The 13,763-nt window shown below is 37.2% G+C and overlaps 1 long non-coding RNA gene across 2 annotated transcripts; it reads right to left on the bottom strand.

Moving 5' to 3' along the window:
• Positions 1-3,685: 3,685 nt before the first annotated feature.
• LOC131463574 (uncharacterized) lies at positions 3,686-10,699 on the bottom strand. Of its 2 annotated transcripts, XR_009241063.1 has the most exons (4): positions 10,314-10,699; positions 8,316-8,397; positions 8,153-8,211; positions 3,686-4,316 (listed from the first exon to the last, which is right to left on the bottom strand). It is a non-coding gene; the product is annotated as an uncharacterized LOC131463574 (long non-coding RNA). The 2 variants fall into 2 exon arrangements; XR_009241062.1 differs by lacking the exon at positions 3,686-4,316 and having other exon boundaries at positions 7,945-8,211.
• Between the last annotated feature and the right edge of the window lie 3,064 nt (positions 10,700-13,763).

The raw sequence follows: 13,763 nt of genomic DNA, 5'->3' as shown, positions 1-13,763 counted from the left end.
AGTCATAGTATAGTATGTTGTCCAAAATCGGTCAAAAAAGTCATAGTATAGTATGTCGTCCAAAATCGGTCAAAAAAGTCATAGTATAGTATGTCGTCCAAATTTTGACAAAAAAGTCATAGTATAGTATGTCGTCCATAATCGGTCAAAAAAGTCATAGTATAGTATGTCGTCCAAATTTTGACATAAAAGTCATAGTATAGTATGTCGTCCAAAATTTGACAAAACAGTCATAGTATAGTATGTCGTCCAAAAATTTACAAAAAAGTCAGAGTATAGTATGTCGTCCAAAATTTGACAAAAAAGTTATAGTATAGTATGTCGTCCAAAATCGGTCAAAAAAGTCATAGTATAATATGTCGTCCAAAATTTGACAAAAAAGTCATAGTATAGTATGTCGTCCAAATTTTGACAAAAAAGTCATAGCAATGTATGTCGTCCAAAATTTCACAAAAAAAGTCATAGTATAGTTTGTCGTCCAAAATTCTAACAAAATGTCATAGTATAGTATGTCGTCCAAAATTTTACAAAAAAGTCACAGTATAGTATGTCGTCCAAAATTTGACAAAAAAGTTATAGTATAGTATGTCGTCCAAAATCGGTCAAAAAAGTCACAGTATAATATGTCGTCCAAAATTTGACAAAAAAGTCATAGTATAGTATGTCGTCCAAAATCGGTCAAATAAGTCATAGTATAGTATGTCGTCCAAATTTTGACCTAAAAGTCGTAGTATAGTATGTCGTCCAAATTTTGACAAAAAAGTCATAGTATAGTATGACATCCAAAATTTGACAAAAAAGTCATAGTATAGTATGTCGTCCAAAAATTTACAAAAAAGACACAGTATAGTATGTCGTCCAAATTTTGACAAAAAAGTCATATTATAGTATGTCGTCCAAATTTTGACAAAAAAGTCATAGCAAAGTATGTCGTCCAAAATTCTCACAAAATGTCATAGTATAGTATGTCGTCCAAAATTTTACAAAAAAGTCATAGTATAGTATGTCGTCCAAAATTTGACAAAAAAGTTATAGTATAGTATGTCGTCCAAAATTGGTCAAAAAAGTCACAGTATAATATGTCGTCCAAAATTTGACAAAAAAGTCATAGTATAGTATGTCGTCCAAAATCGGTCAAATAAGTCATAGTATAGTATGTCGTCAAAATTTTGACCTAAATGTCATAGTATAGTAGGTTGTCCAAAATTTGACAAAAAAGTCATAGTATAGTATGTCGTCCAAAATCGGTCAAATAAGTCATAGTATAGTATGTCGTCAAAATTTTGACCTAAATGTCATAGTATAGTAGGTTGTCCAAAATTTGACAAAAAAGTCAAAGTATAGTATGTCGTCCAAAATCGGTCAAATAAGTCATAGTATAGTATGTCGTCAAAATTTTGACCTAAATGTCATAGTATAGTATGTCGTCCAAATTTTGACAAAAAAGTCATAGTAAAGTATGTCGTCCAAAATTTCACAAAAAAGTCATAGTATAGTATGTCGTCCAAATTTTGACCTAAATGTCATAGTATAGTATGTTGTCCAATTTTTGACAAAAAAGTCAATTTTGGACGATATATAATACTATGACTTTTTGTCAATATTTCAACAACATACTATTACTTTTTTGTCAACTCTTGTACAAACTAAATTGGTAAATATTGGTGTACCTAATAAATGATTGCATTTGAGAATAAGGAGAAACTGCCTCTATGTTTGAAACAAAGAGGAAATAAATCTTTATTTAACAGTAGCATCACTATAACATTCACTTACCTTCAATACAATGTGTTTCCTTCTTCTATTCAGACTCATTGTCCCGTTTCCTCGTCCTTTATTGGGGAAGAGAAAAGATTTACAATGAAAAATTAAAGAGCCTTCTTCCTGAATAATTGACGAGTGAGTGGCATATGTTAAATATGTGTTGAAAGCATACATTAGATTTGTTTTGTATACAAATCAGCCGCAGGCTCGGAGCCTCGGGGGGAGCAGAGATCGTAGCCGCGGAGATTTGGCTTCGTAGATTGATGATTGTATTATTTAGATTGTGTCTCTGTTCCTGCTGCTGCTTCTCTTCACTCTGATGATTATTCTTTCACTGATGGAGAAGAAAAAAAGAGAGCAGACTTTATTATGCAAACATTATTGAGACAAGTTTTTTATTCTTATTCCATCTATGTGTGTTTTTGCTTACTGTACATTTTTATACAACATAAAATATTAAACATTAGAGAGTGAATGTTTCCACGTTAGAAGAAGAGTCGTATGTAGATACTTGAGTTTATACAATATAATTCAGGAAATTATGATTATCAACATATCAACATCAGTTCAGTAAATAATTTAAATCTCTAAAATAGTAAACTTCTATGTAGTTTCTACTATTATGTCAATATTTTACTGTCTTTATTGCCTTTAAATCTGTAAATGTATTGCCTTTAAATCTGTAAATGTATTGCCTTTAAATCTGTACATTTATTGCCTTTAAATCTGTACATTTATTGCCTTTAAATCTGTAAATGTATTGCCTTTAAATCTGTAAAGCACTTTGGTTAAACCTTGGTTGTTGTTTTAAAAGTGCTCTAGAAATAAAGTTGACCTGACTCGACTGTAAGAATGTTGAAATCTGTCAAAAATGAACTGTAGTACAGTGTTTACGTCCTGAACCAAACACTTTATGATTAGATCTTTATTACTTAGTATGTATATGTATTATATATATATATATATATATATATATATATATGTATACCTAAATATATATGTATACCTAAATACTTATATTTACAGTCTGTACATATACTATATTATTCAGTATCGTGTCTTAATATATTTAGACACTTATTTCTTTATATTCTTGTATGTTTACATTACACTGTGGGTAACAAGTGTAACGATGCCTGTGACAAATAGAACTCTTCAACTCTGAACCTCTTCCATAAAGACTCCATAAAGTTTCCACTCCTTTTTCCACCTGTGATGTTTTTGACATGGAATAAATAAAAATGACAGACGGAGTTTAACTTAAACGTCTTACTTTGTCTTTGACGATTTATAACGTCTCCTTCACTGGAAGAGAATTCCCAGTTTTTTAAGTCCTTAAATGGGTTTTTTATTGTTAGAAAATCTTTCATCTGCAGTAAAATCATCATTAAACCTCCCTAAACTTTCAAAAGTCAAAGTTTTAACACAATTATGCCAATAACAGAAAAGTTTATAGGCTGAAGCACGCGGCCTATTCTTTTAATTTTCATTTCATCATTGAGTTTGTTCCATAACTGACAAACTTCTACATTTAATATTTGTTCTCGCTTTCATCGTTTCAAACATAAATAAACCTCATCAATTATAATTTCCTTCTCTTAATTTAAAGAATGTTGAATGCAAACAGGAAGACACAAAAAAGTACTTCTAGTGTTTTAGAAAATACCATTTCTACAAATTTGAACATAAAAGGTCCTATGAAAAACTCTTTTCTGAAGTTTAATTATAGGAATATAAGAGTTTCCCCACATTTCGACACAGTATGACCAATGTTCTGTGGATGAAAAGCAAAAACACAGTCAAATAAAATCAAAATTCCGATACCCTGCTACACGTGTACATAGTTTTTTTTTATTTTTTATTTAAGAAAATAAATAAACACAAAAATAAACAGGACATAATGTGTTATATAAATCCAGATTTTAGAACTATCATCTTTTTTCCCTCCTGTGCTCTTATGACACGGAATAAAAGTGTGAAATATGGCGTTTAATAAGAGTTTTCAGTTCAGACTGAGGTTTTATTAGTTTTCTTTTTTTCTTTAAACAACAAACATGACATGTGTTTATATCAGCAGCTTTGACAAAGACAAACTTTCTCTCAAACACTCAAACTCCCAAAGTACGACAACCACGTTACACATTCACATCCAGACAATTTACAATATTTCTGAGTGAAAGTGACGACGGAGAGAGAAGCTGTGCGTGTGTGTGTGTGTGTGTGTGTGTGTGTGTGTGTGTGTGTGTGTGTGTGTGTGTGTGTGTAACACAGATCATCATCATCATCATGTTGGCAGGATCTGAAAGATTAGACACATCAATAGTTGATGAATCTCCACAGTGTTGTGCTCAATTCCCTCGTTTATAAATTACTAAATAAGGACATTTACATCACAGCAGCGCCGCGGAAACAAAAAAACTTTCCGTTTCCTTCTCTCGCTTCTTCTTCTTCTTCTTCTTTCATCTTCTTTCTTCACCCAAAACTTGGACTCGGTCCATTTGACCCTCGTGAACCGACCAAGTCGTGACAGAGAGGGAGGAGAGTTTTCCTTCCTGTTGTGATTCAGAGAAGAAGAAGAAGAAGAAGAAGAAGAAGAAGAAGAAGAGAAGATGGAGAGATGAAGAATAAAAGGAAAAAAAGAAGACGCCAGCACCTAAAAGACTGCGATAATTAATAGATGTGGCTCCACCACACACATGAATTATGCAACTTTTATATTCAAGAAAATTACAAACACAACCCATTGGGAGAGAATGGAGAAGGAATCATTATCCGCAGACTGGAACCTTTGTAAAAACGCAGCAAATTCTCAATAATTAATCCACATAAACAAATAACACATGAATAAAGAAGACGACTTTAAAAAGCCACACGAGTCGTTTCAAACTTCTGCTCCAACTTTTCCTGAGTGGAGACGGAAAAGTGGAGGAAAAAAAACTCCCATAAATCCACTGGTTTAAAAGTGAAGTTTCGTAAAAGTGGAAACAGAGAGTGTTTTTTATTTTAAATAAGTTAAATCAATTCTTTGTGTATAGAATAAAGTATATTGTGCTAAAATCAATCAACTTTGTTTAAGCAATTTGTAGATAGATAGACAGACAGACAGACAGACAGACAGACAGACAGACACCTATGTGAGCCATAAAATGAAGACAACATAACGTATAAAGTTTCATATGTAGATGTTCTATATATATAAAAAATTTTATTTTTTTAACCTCTTTCAAATAAATACTGAAACATTATTTGGACTTTATGTATTTGAAAACCTGCTTAACGTGAACGTCCTCATGTCCTCATGTCCTCATGTCTTCATTTAAGAAATATTAAACCACTTTCATTTATCGCCTTGATAAGCTCCTAAGTATATAAGTGTCCACTTTGAAAGAACTAATAAAAGAAAGGAATAAAATAAAGAGAAACATATTTTTTTGGTACAAAAAACAATTTGTACATTCCTGTTTTTCTAAATGTGTAAATGAAAGGATTATTATCTTAAGAGTGTAACTCTGAGAAAACTGAGAATGTGCTCACAAATAAAGCTGCAACATCTGCAGAATATTTGATTCATAAAATGACAGAAAATTAAAAACAATACTCAACAATCCAGAAGATCCAAAAATAGAACAGAACACAAATTGATTCAAACCGTTCAAGGTTAAAATATGAGAATGATTAATAAATATGAAGACATAACAAAACAACCACATTTAAAAAAATAATAAGGTACATTTTGTTGAGTTATTCACTGATTAAATAAAGATGTGAATTTGTTGTCTGATTTTTACACACAGACAAAAACATACATACATACATACATTTATATAAATATATATGTACAGTATATACACAAACAGGTTGTTTTTAAATCTTAGTGAGGACACGTCATTGATATAACGCAAAACCTAGACCCTTATGTCAGGTTTGTACACACACACTTAAATATAAAATATTACCTTAAAATATAACGGCCCCATAAAGAAGACAAGTCCCCATCACGTGAGTGTGGGATCAGATTTAGGTCCCCACAACATGAGGAATAACTGACACACACACACACACACACATGTGGCTTGATGGTGGTACAGGACAGTGAATGTGTCAGATTGAGTTATTGTTAGTGTTTGTGGCTGAAGACAGTGAGGACAAGAGGACGACACTGACCACACACACACACACACACACACACAATGAAGCCCTGAGGCTGCTCTGACTGGAAATGAGCAAGAGTTGCAACACACACACACACACACACGCACACACACACGCACGCACACACACACACACACACACACACACACGCACACACACACACACACACACTCAAGCTTCAAAAAAGTCACTTTGACATGAGTGCGTTGACACCACGTAAAGTCAACAACGTCACGTTAAAGAAAACAAAGGAAAAAAGCTTTTAGATTTGAACTAAGATCCAAGAAATCACTTGATCTTATTAATGGACAAAACTGTAAAAATAACCCATCATATCTCTGTCAAAACTCATTGAAATTTGGAATAATTATGCAGAATCAGACACTCTATCACCATCATCATCATCATCATCATCATCATCATCATGGATTTGTTGTGATGTGTAGGTGATCACACAAGTATGTTCCCATTAAATGTTGGTGAGAATCTGCCCACTGATGACATCACAAACATGATTAACTACTTGATAAATCCCTATCTCTTATTAATGGTGAAAACTGTAAAAAAAAAAAACATCGGATTTGAATGAAATTTGTAATATTTATACAGGATAAAAGACTCTATCGTTAGATTAAGTTTCATCTGGATCTGTGTGTATCTCAGGGACATTGTAGCAGATCCCGATGAATGTTGTCATGTTCATGTCAGACGATAACAGCTGATAATAAACAGCTGTATCTGGATCCAGATCCAGATCCAGATCCAGAGAGTCTTCAGTGGACCGGTGCTCTGTGAGTGTTTGTCTTCATGTTCAGTCAGAGTTCAGTCGGTGCTCAGAGGCAGAGTCTCAGTGGAGAGCACAGGTTGTGAGCTTCCTAATTGCTGTGAGCCAAAGAGACTGAAGGAGCCAATCAGAGCGGTCCATCTCTGAAGACCAGCCCAAACTAATTTGTTAGCAAGAAAACCTCCTCCCTCTTTCTCTCCCTCTCTCTCTCCCTCTCTCTCCCTCTCTCTCTCTCCCTCTCAGGGTTCATCTCTGTGTCGCCGGGGTCACGACCTCTCTCTCGCTGTCTCTGTGGTTTGACTCAGAGTTCACGGCAGAGTGAAGCCTCTGTGGTCGTGACCTGACTCCAGAACACTCTCGGTCGCCAAAAACCAAATACAATTTATTTATAAACCAGTTCCACGTTATTCAATATCAAAACAAACACTTTAACTTTGAAAATCTGTAAAAATATCATCATCATTTAGGTTCATGCTTTATCATGATGGAACGTCGTGTCGTCATTTTAGGGAAACTCATGTTACTGATGATGAGAATTCTTATTAATGTCATTCATTTGTGAAATAATCCAGGTCTCGAGCTTTTCTCGTCTCTCTTTTTAAATATGATGTTTTGTTTGTAATCTGGGGTCTAAGGACAGAGGGTCTAAGGACTGAGGGTCTAAGGACAGAGGGTCTAAGGACTGAGGGTCTAAGGACAGATGTTGAAAGAACAGAGAATCTAAGGATAGAGGATCTAAAGATAGAGGGTTTAAGGACAGAGGATCAAAGGACTGAGGGTCTAAGGATAGAGGGTCTAAGGACTGAGGGTCTAAGGACTGAGGGTCTAAGGACAGATGTTGAAAGAAGAGAGGGTCTAAGGATAGAGGGTGTCACTTGCTGTACAGACTGTAAAGTTTGAGGGAAATTGTGTTTGTGATGTTGGGCTTTATAAATAAAACTGAATTGAATTAAATTGCCCACACTTTATTTAATATATTTCTTCCCGATTTCATTCTCTAGACCCGCCCCCTCTTGTCCAGACTAGATGCTCATTGGTCCTACGGTCATTTGAGTTTGAGACCACGGCTCTAAAGTGAGAGACTGTGATAAAAGTATTTTTATGTTTGTCAACTTCTGTGATCATTTCTATTTGGACTGGAGTCATGTGACTGAAACTTGGTCTTATATATCTGTGTGTGTGTGTGTGTGTGTGTGTGTGTGTGTGTGTGTGTGTGTGTGTATGCGTGTGTGTGTGTGTGTGTGTGTGTGTGACACACCTCAGGGAGCGTGAGAGCAGAGCAGCTGTGGTCAGAGACACACAGACACGTTAGCTTTGAGTTTCATCCTTGGTTTGTTCAGCAGGGAATCTGGCAGCCTGCTGAGACACACACCGTGTGTGTGCGTGTGTGCGTGTGTGTGTGTGTGTGTGTGTGTGTGTGTGCGTGTGTGTGTGTCCTGTCCTGTTACTCACCTCATACCTTTGCTTTGTCACTCTCTCCGCAGTCTTTCTCTCTCTCTGAGGATCTGCAACTTCAAAAGACAACTTTTAAAAAAGTGTCTGTTTCACACAGTCAACAAAAGCATGAGTGAGGAACACACACACACACACACACACACACACACTGAGAACACACCTGTCTGTCTGTGCAGGACACAAAAACCTTTAGACAACAGTAACAGCATCGGTTTGTTGAAGCCACAACTCTGAACAGATTCCTGCAGAAAATCAAGTGAGGGAAGACAAAGTGAGATTTTCTTGTGAAGCAGCTTCGACTCTTTGATTGAGTCCATGACGGAGCGAGAGCTTCAGCTGCGAGTGAGGAGGAGTCCACACAAACACAGGTCTGATGATGCAACATCTGAGCAACTCTGCTCCACACAGACACACACAGACACAGACACACACACTGACACAGACACACACACAAAGGTGACTCCTGTCATCAAACCTCTGATTACTGAAGAAACGTGAAGCCAAACTAAATAAAAGACAAGAAACAAACAACAGTAACCGCTCAGACACTTTGTCACCTGTGTTTTACAAACATTTGAAATCCACTGGATCCAGAGGAACTTTCTGGATCCGTGTAGAACTAGTTATTACCGTCTCACATAAACATGACAACATTCATCCTCATCTGTGAACCATGTGACATTTAGATTCACGCCTAATCTGTAATCTGGATCAGAAGCAGACGGTTAGTCCCAGACAGAGGGTCTAAGGACAGAGGGTTTGAGGACAGAGTCTCTAATGAGACAGGGGCTAAGGACAAGTCTCTAAGGACAAAAGGTTTAAGGACAGAGTGTCTAAGGACAGAGGGTCTAAGGACAGAGAGTTTAAGGACAGAGGGTCTAAGGACAGAGAGTTTAAGGACAGAGGGTCTAAGGACAGAGAGTTTAAGGACAGAGTGTCTAAGGACAGAGGGTCTAAGGACAGAGAGTTTAAGGACAGAGGGTCTAAGGACAGAGAGTTTAAAGACAGAGTGTCTAAGGACAGAGGGTCTAAGGACAGAGAGTTTGAGGACAGAGGGTCTAAGGACAGAGGGTCTAAGGACAGAGAGTTTAAGGACAGAGGGTCTAAGGACAGAGAGTTTAAGGACAGAGTGTCTAAGGACAGAGGGTCTAAGGACAGAGAGTTTAAGGACAGAGGGTCTAAGGACAGAGAGTTTAAAGACAGAGTGTCTAAGGACAGAGGGTCTAAGGACAGAGAGTTTAAGGACAGAGGGTCTAAGAACTTAACTTTAAATACCAGTGACTGAAGATAATACATTTAATCTCAATCTGTGGTTTTTTTTAAACATTTGGTTGATTTTGTTAATTTCATAAATAAATCTATAAAGTCAGGACTGTTGATGATGGGATATTTTTTTTCCTCTGCCTGGAATTAAAGAACTTAATTTGACAGTGATAGAATAATGAGAAAAAGTCAGATGAACCATCTTTTAAGGGATCGGTTGAAATTGCCAATCTATTTTAATCTATGGTCACCTTGGGAGATCCATGTTCCGTTTTTTTCTGTGAGGACTAATTGGATTTCCAACGTGTATATTGAACAAGGTCTAATTAGATATTCATCAGAGGGGGAGAAATAATGTGATCACATGCTAAAGAGCTGGTTCTGGTGACATTCCCTCGCAATAATGTTTTTTCTCTCTGATGAAAAGGCTTCCTGACTCCGCCTCCTTCTGTAACTCGGTGACCTTAACACACGTCCACGTCTCAACTCATTTCAAATATGATAGAGTTGTCAGAGAAAAAGAAAATACAATCCAGTGTTTATTTATGTGATGAAAACTTTGGTGAAAAATGTTGATGTTAAACAAATAAAAATAAAGTTTATTTGACAAGAACTATGATGAAATCTACTGACTTATCTTCAGCTTCTTAAATGTGAATATTTCCCGGTTTCTTTGCTCCACAAAACAAAGTCATCATTCAAACTGAATCGTTTTTAGTTTTTGGCCAAAACAACAAAACAATTTCTCGATTATGAAATGAATCATCGGTTGCAGCCCGAGTCACAACCAAATCACTTCTTCTCCTTCATGCCGTCTGATCCTGGCATGAAGAAGAAGAAGAAGAAGAAGAAGAAGAGTGTGTGTGTGTGTGTGTGTGTGTGTGTGTGTACATACAGTAGATGAACAGTTGTGGTTGAGTGATGTGGAGTTTGTGTCGCCGCCTCACGGCTCCTCTGTCCTGAAGAAGAATAGCTGTTTAAATGAGATGAGTCTTGACAAGTGAACTTCAGCTGGTAATAAAAACTCTGTGTTTATGTGCAGAGCAAACATTAGAGCAGAGCAGCAACAATAAACACTCAACTCCTGAATTAACATGAGAATAGCTCAGCTGAGAGCTCTGCTAATGCTTAAACCAACAGAGCAGAACACACACACACACACACACTAATGAGTAGTGTCACTGTTCGCTGGCTGTAGCTGTGGCGGCAGCGTCGCCGTGACGATGAGCAGGAGGAATGTGGAGAAGCAGACGATATTGTTCTGCAGCGTCCGTCCGACACTCTCACCACCTTTCACCTCTAAAACCCTGAAACCCGCCACGCCACTGAACCCCCGTCACACCTTTGTGACCCACAGACGACAACGACGACGACAACATGGACATCACAGACATCACAGACATCACAACGCGACAACAACCTCAGGAACAGGACTGAAGACCTGCAGACAGAGGACATCTTCAGAAGACAAGTGGAGTTCACACAAAGTATTAACACAAGATTAAAACTAATGTCATATAAGTAGACTATGTTCTTCTGTTTAGGAGTAAAGACTTCACTTCATATCTCACACCATCATTCTACAGCATTTATCCTGAGAATTGGTCTAACCATAGACCCTCTGACCATTGACCAACAGAAGGTCTATGGTCTGACCAATTCTCAGGATAAATGCTGTAGAATGTTAAAGAAGATGACCATAGACCTTCTGTTGGACCATAGACCAACAGAAGGTCTATGGTCTGACCAATTCTCAGGATAAATGCTGTAGAATGTTAAAGAAGATGACCATAGACCTTCTGTTGGACCATAGATCAACAGAAGGTCTATGGTTGACGCTCGAGAAACTTGAGAAGATCCCTAAATTTTATGCTTAAATACTTTTTGCAATTGATCAAAAATATTGCCATAAAACAGGCTCTGGAAGTATAATTGTTCAGCAGCAGCAGCAGCAGCAGCAGCAGCAGCAGCAGCAGAGAGCGGGCCGTTGGTTCCCAGGACTCAAGTGCACTTGTCATGTAAATGAAGAAGTCACAACCAATTAGAGTAATTGCAGCGCATCAACCCGTCCTCTGCACGGCCACTGAGCTGAGGAGGGGGAGGGGAGGAGGAAGGGGGAGGAGCCGTAATGTGGGAAGGATGAAGATTAAAAGAATGAGGAAGAAACAATGTTATGGGAAAAGAAGCGAGAGACAAAAGAGTGTGAGTGTAAACACATGTAAATGATGTTTTACGTCATTAAAACTTTAAATAACGTGATTTTTTTATCATTTATCGTAAAGTACAAACTCAGCACAGCACTTACTTTCTTCTTCTTCTGTTTCGATGGCAGGTGGCGTCGAGTGCTCGAGACAGAAAACAGAAAATGTGTTAAAATATTAAATTATAAAGTTTATATATGTACTTTTAAAATCTTTAAAAATTAAAGCTGTATTATATAAAACAGCCATGACTTGGTTTTTTAATATAATTTTTCAATTTTCAATGTTTTATTTTGGAAAGTTCATCGGGGCAACATTAATATTCATCTAAAATTCACAGTTAAATATTAATTATATATATTATATATATATTTGTATATACATATATATTTTCTGGGAAACATACCACCTGATGCATTCTTGGTCAAATGGGCGGAGCCAGAATACTCACGTACTACGCAGAACATGTTGAGAAATGGCTTTAGTTTACATTGATGTTTAGCTAAAGTGGGCGTGGCTTCTTCTTCTTCTTCTCTGGATGTCATTTGGCAATAATTTTGACAGAATAACTGAATAATGTAATATCTCACACACACACACACACACACACACACACACACACACACACACTCATGAGGAGGACAGTATGTTTCTGCACAAGTGTGCAGTGTGTGTGTGTGTGTGTGTGTGTGTGTGTGTGAGGACAGGGGACGAGTTGGGTTTCACAGCAGGTGGGCGGGGCTAATGGAACCCCCTCTGGCACATGAAGAGCGGGGGGTGATGGTTTGACGAAGTGATGGAGGAGCAGCAGAGATGGAGAGAAGAAGAAAAAAATATAAAACAGCAGAGCGAGAGAGAGAGAGGTCGACTTAAAGCCGCACTACGTCACTTTTGTTGATTTGTTGTTGATGTTATTTTAGTTTTTCCTCATAAACACAAACAATGTAACATTATTTATTTACTGTGTTCATCTGAAAACAGACTGAGGGAGCGTTTGAGTGTATAAAGCAGCAGAGCAGAGGCGGGTGGAGACAAAACGCATTTATCTCAAAACTGCTGATGACCAGATATTTTACAATCCACTGCTAAAACTCAAGCTGCTGGTGGCTAAGAAGCTAGCTGCTAGTTGGTGAAAGGCTCAGAAACTAGATCATAGTTGCTACAATTCTTGGAAACTAGCTGCTAGTTTACCTAGAAACTAGCTGCTAGTTTACCAAGAAACAAGCTGCTAGTTTACCTAGAAACTAGTGGCTAGTTTACCTAGAAACAAGCTGCTAGTTTACCTAGAAACTAGTGGCTAGTTTACCTAGAAACAAGCTGCTAGTTTACCTAGAAACTAGCCACAAAATCATGATGTCATCCATTCATCCACCGTTCATCCTTCCATCCATACTCAATTCAGTCGTCCCTCCACTCCACCTCCATCATTCATTCATTCATCCATCTATAGATGTCTGTGTCTGTGCTTCAGTTTAAATCCTCGGTGCCTGAGGGACTGAAAAGCTTAGACACACACACTACACTGTGTGTGTGTGTGTGTGTGTGTGTGTGTGTCAGAATAAAAGCCACTTGTGATGTTGGTTAAAATCCCTAGAGTTCCACACTGTTCTGCTAACAGAGCACCACTCTCAGACCCACTCACCTTCTCACTCATTCACCCTCTCACCCTCTCACCCATTCACCCTCTGAATGAATCAATCGTTGACTTAAAGAGCCAAGAATTCACTTCACAATAAAGTAAAATAAGTTAAATTAAAGTGACAGAAAAATAAAATAAAATAAATAAATAAATTAAATAAATTAAATAAATTCCAAAATAAAAGTGCGTGAACTTGTGAATAAATCAAACTGTTATTCATCCGACGTTTGACCAGATCTCCTGTCATTATTATTATTTTTGTTATTATTATTATGGTCCGTCTTCAGCCTGTGGAGCTCAATTATCACATTTTTATAAAAAAAAATAATTATTATCCTTTTATTTTTTAATAAATATTTTCTGACTTAGTGACAAAAGAAAGCGACTCAGGGAGTTCTCACTGTCGCTGAAGTTGATTTAACGACGTTGTGCGTGTGTGTGTTCGTGTGTGTGTGTGTGCGTGTGTGCGTGTGCGTGTGCGTGTGCGTGTGTGTGTGTGTGTGTG

This window comes from Solea solea, chromosome 8, assembly GCF_958295425.1.
Source record: "Solea solea chromosome 8, fSolSol10.1, whole genome shotgun sequence".
NCBI classification, from domain to species: Eukaryota; Metazoa; Chordata; class Actinopteri; order Pleuronectiformes; family Soleidae; genus Solea; species Solea solea.
The sequence above is the reverse complement of the archived record's forward strand: the minus strand, read 5'-3'. Positions and strand labels throughout refer to the sequence as shown.